The 7,500-nt window shown below is 40.9% G+C and overlaps 1 protein-coding gene across 1 annotated transcript in view; it reads left to right on the top strand.

Annotated features, from left to right (window-relative positions):
• Positions 1–2,511: 2,511 nt before the first annotated feature.
• Positions 2,512–7,500, top strand: part of LOC138971785 (cell surface hyaluronidase CEMIP2-like) — a 58,566-nt gene continuing 53,577 nt past the window's right edge. The window contains exon 1 of the mRNA XM_070344598.1: positions 2,512–2,555. The gene's annotated coding sequence lies outside the window, so the exon portion shown is untranslated. The remainder of the gene's footprint in view (positions 2,556–7,500) is intronic.

Here is a 7,500-nt window from a genome sequence, read left to right as displayed (position 1 = left end):
AAAAAATAATGTTAATTACAAGTTTCCGATTTTTAATGACCAAACTCACTCATTAGTTTGTAAGCCACCAAGCTGAAATGTAATACCAAACCCCGGGCTTCGTCGAAGATTGCTTTGCCAAAATTTCAATCAATTTGATTGAAAAATGAGGGTGTGACAGTGCCGCCTCAACTTTTACAAAAAGCCGGATATGCCGTCATCAAAGGTATTTATCGAAAAAATGAAAAAAACGTCCGGGGATATCATACCCAGGAACTATCATGTCAAATTCCATAAAGATCGGCCCAGTAGTTTAGTCTGAATCGCTCTACACACACACAGACAGACAGACACACACACATACACCACGACCCTCGTCTCGATTCCCCCCTCTATGTTAAAACATTTAGTCAAAACTTGACTAAATGAAAAAAAAGAGAAAAAGCCTAACGGTTTTGAGGTTTGTGTTTCTGCAACTCTTTTGACATGTGCAAGTTGTCCAGAGAGGGTGAATACAGCCAATAAAAAAAATTGAGCGCTCTAGCGCCGTTAGTTTGTCAGAACAGGAGGTGGTCCATATTAGGAGCCGGTCCATATTAGAAGCCCTTCCCCTATCTCCTGATAATGGAGCTACAACCACCAGTGATAATAGCTTCAACAGCTAGTGATCAAAAACAACAAGGACCTGTTATCGGTAAGAGGGTATCGTAGTACTTTAGTGAGAGACAAAAACAACTAAAACCAAAAAACAACGCTGTTTTTATTTTTTTTATTTTTTTAAATTTTATTTTGGTATGTCTAAGTGGTAAAATGCTCTTATCCCACGTCAGTAAAAGCTACGATAGACTTTCGGTGTTTTTTGTTTTGTTTTGTTTGTTTCCAAATTTTAATCAGTCAATAAACAAGTGATAACAAACATGGTATCTGTGTGTTTTCTGTTTGTACACATACTTTCTCATTACATGCGCTGTTAACATTTCTATAGCAAAACCATCCCTTTGAAAAGTGTCCTCTGATTGTCGGAAACGTCTGCCTACCTGCACAATCCAGTTCGTTCAGAAATGTCGCATTTATGTTATAAATCAATACATAGAGCACTTATTTTTCTTAATAAAACAGCATGTTTCCGATAGGGGTATCATGAAAACGTCGACAACCTGCTATCACCCAGTACAATGTGAGCACACATGCTATCTCTATTTATATCAAAACATGCTTTCTATTGTCTCGACACAGATATACTCTTTGATTTCTTAGAAATCCAAATGTTTTATTGCAACAACAAAAAAAAAAAACAATACTATATTCTGTCTTTTATGTCTCAAGTCCTGATATGTCAAACATATGTTACACCAACGATAGATGCCCAGTTTGCAATAATACAAAATATTGATGATGAAAACTGCACGGTTTACATTTATTGATTGCAAGCTGTGTTTCTGTAGAAACAAAACCATCAGTAGGTTGGTGTGTGAGTGTGTGGGGTGGGGTGGGGTGGGGGGGGGGGGTTGCCCTTAAAGGTGGTCGTCTACATTTTTGCTTTTTTTCAATAATCTTATGGTTAGATTTTGCTAAAAAGTTATGTCAGATGATGAATGAACCATGGGGAAAAAAGTTATAGAACAAAAATATATGTAAACAAGTCGCGTAAGGCGAAAATACAATATTTAATCAAGTAGCTGTCGAACTCACAGAATGAAACTGAACGCAACGCAACGCAGCAAGACCGTATACTCGTAGCATCGTCACTCCACCGCCCGTGGCAAAGGCAGTGCCCGTGGAATTGACAAGAAGAGCGAGGTATTCGTTGCGCTGAGAAGGATAGCACACTTTTCTGTACCTCTCTTCGTTTTAACTTTCTGAGCGTGTTTTTAATCCAAACATATCATATCTATATGTTTTTGGAATCAGGAACCAACAAGGAATAAGATGAAAGTGTTTTTAAATTGATTTCGAAAAAACCCATTTGATAATAATTTTTATATATTTAATTTTCAGAGCTTGTTTTTAATCCGAATATAACATATTTATATGTTTTTGGAATCAGCAAATGATGGAGAATAAGATAAACGTAAATTTGGATCGTTTTATAAATTTTTTTTTTTTTACAATTTTCAGATTTTTAATGACCAAAGTCATTAATTAATTTTTAAGCCACCAAGCTGAAATGCAATACCGAAGTCCGGGCTTCGTCGAAGATTACTTGACCAGAATTTCAACAAATTTGGTTGAAAAATGAGGGCGTGACAGTGCCGCCTCAACTTTCACGAAAAACCGGATATGACGTCATCAAAGACATTTATCAAAAAAATGAAAAAAACGTTCGGGGATTTCATACCCAGGAACTCTCATGTCAAATTTCATAAAGATCGGTCCAGTAGTTTAGTCTGAATCGCTCTACACACACACACACACACACAGACACACACACAGACACACACACGCACATACACCACGACCCTCGTTTCGATTCCCCCTCGATGTTAAAATATTTAGTCAAAACTTGACAAAATATAAAAAGTCGGGGCACGCACAGCAGCTTTCGCACACGCAGTCAACCGCTTGCAGGCACGCAGGTAAGCTTGAGCGAATCACTTTCGATGAAAAGTAGAGACACAGTAGCTTTTCGTTACTCTGTGTTCATTAACACAGTGAGTGTAGACACTGATCACGTTTTGTGGTTGTTGTTGTTGATGTCTTTTGTTTTTAATTTTATTCTATCTTTAAAAATGTTAACATGTTATGTATTGATTGAACGTTGGATTTCCCATTTTTTGAACAGTGTGACGTCAGAGTCTTACAAAAACGAGTATTTAAGCTGCTACCCGAGACTACAAAATGAATGTTTGTGTGCCTTCAAAAAAATAAAAGAAAATGCATCGATTGAACAATGGATTTCTCTTCTTTGAGCCATGTGACGACAGATAAATAAATAAATCCCTGCGCCTTGAATATGTACGTGCGCGATATAAATTGCATAAACATTTTTTTTTTAAAAATCCCTGCGCTTAGAACTGTACCCACGGAATACGCGCGATATAAGCCTCATATTGATTGATTGATTGATGTGACGACAGAGTCCGACAAAAACTATTGTCTTCATTTACACGAGTTTTAATTCATAATCAGCTGGGAAATGAATAACGCTGTTCCCAATGCAACGAATCGAGGTGGTGAATGGGTTTGAGCTTTCAGGTGAAACGTGGATTGTCAAAGGAAAAGCCAATAAGACTGATTGTTTGATTTGTGGAACCATCGCGGCTTTGGATTCGTGTTTCCGAGGACAACGATTGTAAGCATTTACTCTCAAAGACCCAATCAATGTTGATGATTACCGCTGCGACTCATGGTCAATTTGCAACTTATCTCTGTGACCGCAAAATCCACAACGAAAAGTCATAAAACACTTAAAAGAACAGGATAATGCTCAAAACGTTCTGAATAAGATGGCAGGTCTGTACATTTTCATACTAGAAGAAAAGCGACGAACAAGTTACGTTTGACGTAACAGACAAGTATAACGTGTTATCTCAAACTTCTGACGTGTTTGGGTCCTGAATTGTGTTCTAAAAGTAACGTTCAGAATTGGGATGCCCATGTTTTATTGTGCGTACCTTTGCTCATCCAAAATGATGGCCTTGGTCGATAAAGATGAAACCGAAGACGATATTGTCCCCTCGGACCAACAAAAAAGCTTGTCTGTCAACAAGCCACCAAACATCTTAAAATATTAAGGCGGCTAGCCGAGACTACAAAATAGTGCATGTTTGCTTCTGCAAACAAATACAAGGAATTCTTACAAACAAAATCGATTGTCAGATAAATGTTATTTGTATGTTTGACTAAAATATGACATTTCACACAGATCAATACAGTCAGTGATCCTGCGAGACAGCGCTAGCGGTCGAGGTGAACAGTGACTGTCTTGATTTGTGTAAAATGTCATATGTGTATACTACTCTGAATCCCATTGAACAGGAAGTTGATATGTTTTTGATGTTGTTCATTTATTGTGTGGCTTGTTTGGTTGTGTGTGTTTGTGTGTGTGTGTATGTGTGTGTGTGTGTGTGTGTGTGTGTGTGTGTGTGTGTGTGTGCGTGTGTGTGTGTGTGTGCGTGTGTGTGAGTGAAAACCAGAGGATAATTTCCATTTTCATCCTGTTGCGCACTTAGGTGGGGTGCTGGAGGGATGAAAAACAGATAGAAACCCTTTTGGGATGGGGACGTCTAGACAGGGCACTGGGGGCCAAAAACAGTTGGTGTAGCCAACCGAGGTGGCCCCAAAGTGCCCCCGGGGAACAGATTGATAATATCAAATGATCCCCCGGAGGCCAGTTTGGTCATAAATGACTCTTTCTGGTTTTTCAATTTGCCGAGAAAGAGTTGTGCCCTTGCAAACAGCGAGGCAAACTTTGTATCTTCACTAAGTCACGAGATCTGTCGACGTTACATTTCCGCGTTTCATCGGATCGGGCAAACCTCATCGCATTGCGTTCTGCGCAGAGGAATACAAACGAGCGCTGACCATCCCTTTACTTTGAAACCAAAAACCATAGCATGTTCGATATTTGCATTCTAGACCAAAGAGAACGTTAATTTTAAAGCACTAACAAACTAATTAAACCTAACGTTTTAACGAACCGGCACGGTTGGCCTAGTGGTAAGGCGTCCGCCCCGTGATCGGGAGGTCGTGGGTTCGAACCCCGGCCGGGTCATACCTAAGACTTTAAAATTGGCAATCTAGTGGCTGCTCCGCCGGGCGTCTGGCATTATGGGGTTAGTGCTAGGACTGGTTGGTCCGGTGTCAGAATAATGTGACTGGGTGAGACATGAAGCCTGTGCTGCGACTTCTGTCTTGTGTGTGGCGCACGTTATATGTCAAAGCAGCACCGCCCTGATATGGCCCTTCGTGGTCGGCTGGGCGTTAAGCAAACAAACAAACAAACGTTTTAACGCTTGTTATCAATAAGAAGCATTCCAGTTGTTCATTTCACGGGGGTCCTGCAGCTAATACAAACAAAATGGTACAGCCTCAAATTGACTGGGCGAAGTCGACTACGCGGAGTATACTTCGCAAAGCTAGCCACAAGTAGCTGTAGCTAGCCACAAGTAGCTGTAGCTAGCCACAAGTAGCTGTAGCTAGCCACAAGTAGCTGTAGCTAGCCACAAGTAGCTGTAGCTAGCCACAAGTAGCTGTAGCTAGCCACAAGTAGCTGTAGCTAGCCACAAGTAGCTGTAGCTAGCCACAAGTAGCTGTAGCGAGCCACAAGTAGCTGTAGCTAGCCACAAGTAGCTGTAGCTAGCCACAAGTAGCTGTAGCTAGCCACAAGTAGCTGTAGCTAGACACAAGTAGCTGTAGCTAGCCACAAGTAGCTGTAGCTAGCCACAAGTAGCTGTAGCTAGCCACAAGTAGCTGTAGCTAGCCACAAGTAGCTGTAGCTAGCCACAAGTAGCTGTAGCTAGCCACAAGTAGCTGTAGCTAGCCACAAGTAGCTGTAGCCAGCGACAAGTAGCTGTAGCCAGCCACAAGTAGCTGTAGCTAGCCACAAGTAGCTGTAGCTAGCCACAAGTAGCTGTAGCTAGCCACAAGTAGCTGTAGCTAGCCACAAGTAGCTGTAGCTAGCCACAAGTAGCTGTAGCTAGCCACAAGTAGCTGTAGCTAGCCACAAGTAGCTGTAGCTAGCCACAAGTAGCTGTAGCTAGCCACAAGTAGCTGTAGCTAGCCACAAGTAGCTGTAGCTAGCCACAAGTAGCTGTAGCACTGAGTTTTCGGTAAAAGACTTCGCAAAGTGTTCACGAAGTCGACTTCTGGCTGAACTAAGGACCGTCTTAAAGCTAAGCTGGTTTAAACAATGTTTATTCATATTTTACATGTCCAGGAAATGTACATCGACATAAGGTAAAAAAAACACAAAACAAGCTAAGCTCTCCTCGGCCTTGGTACGGTCGGCCGTAAGCTCACTGTTGCACACCAATGCATGTCCATTGCTTACAAGGCAATTCACTTTCCTGAGTGAAATAAATACGAACACAAACTGGGCGTTTCTTGCACTTCTGTCCGGGCGTAGTTTATTGGAAAATAAATGTAGGACAACATATGCACTTGCCTATTTTACATTTATTACATTTAGTCAAGTTTTGACTAAATGTTTTAACATAGAGGGGGAATCGAGGCGAGGGTCGTGGTGTATGTGTGTGTGTGTGTGTGTGTGTGTGTGTGTGTGTGTGTGTGTGTGTGTGTGTGTGTGTGTGTGTGTCTGTCTGTGCGTGTGTGTGTGTAGAGCGATTCAGACCAAACTACTGGACCGATCTTTATGACATTTGACATGAGAGTTCCTGGGAATGATATCCCCGGATGATTTTTTTTCTTTTTTTCGATAAATACCTTTGATGACGTCATATCGAGATGAGACGAAAAACCGAGGTCCCTTCGTGTACACTACATTGGGGTGTGCACGTTAAAGATCCCACGATTGACAAAAGGGTCTTTCCTTGCAAAATTGTATAGGCATAGATAAAAATGTCCACCAAAATACCCGTGTGACTTGGAATAATAGGCCGCGAAAAGTAGGATATGCGCCGAAATGGCTGCGATCTGCTGGCCGATGTGAATGCGTGATGTATTGTGTAAAAAAATTATATCTCACACGGCATAAATAAATCCCTGCGCCTTGAAAAAAAAAATCCCTGCGCTTAGAACTGTACCCACGGAATACGCGCGATATAAGCCTCATATTGATTGATCGATTGATATCCGGCTTTTTGTAAAAGTTGAGGCGGCACTGTCACACCCTCATTTTTCAATCAAATTGATTGAAATTTTGGCCAAGGAATCTTCGATGAAGGCCGGACTTCGGTATTGCATTTCAGCTTGGTGGCTTAAAAATTAGTTTACGACTTTGGTCATTAAAAATCTGAAAATTGTAAAAAAAATATTTGTTTTATAAAACGATCCAAATTTACGTTCATCGTATTTGTCATCATTTTCTGATTCCAAAACTAAAATTAAAAATATAAAAATTATGATCAAAATTACATTTTCGAACTCAATTTAAAAACACTTTCATCTTATTCCTTGTCGGTTCCTGATTCCAAAAACATATAGATATGATATGTTTGGATTAAAAACACGCTCAGAAAGTTAAAACGAAGAGAGGTACAGAAAAGCGTGCTATCCTTCTCAGCGCAACTACTACCCCGCTCTTCTTGTCAATTTCATTGCCTTTGCCACGAGCGGTGGACTGACGATGCTACGAGTATACGGTCTTGCTGAAAAATTGCATTGCGTTCAGTTTCATTCTGTGAGTTCGACAGCTTGACTAAATGTTGTATTTTCGCCTTACGCGACTTGTTTTTAATCACATGTACACTATTGTTAAATGACACGACCATTATAGAGGGCCCATTGTTCCCTGTGAGTTCCGCCCTGATATGGCCCTTCGTGGTCGGCTGGGCGTTAAGCAAACAAACAAACAAAAAATCCCAGTGAGTTAAGGCGATGTGAGGCACTAAAATCACCCAA

This window comes from Littorina saxatilis, linkage group LG7 (genome assembly GCF_037325665.1).
Source record: "Littorina saxatilis isolate snail1 linkage group LG7, US_GU_Lsax_2.0, whole genome shotgun sequence".
In the NCBI taxonomy this organism is placed as follows: domain Eukaryota; kingdom Metazoa; phylum Mollusca; class Gastropoda; order Littorinimorpha; family Littorinidae; genus Littorina; species Littorina saxatilis.
This window is presented reverse-complemented; position numbering and strand designations above follow the sequence as displayed.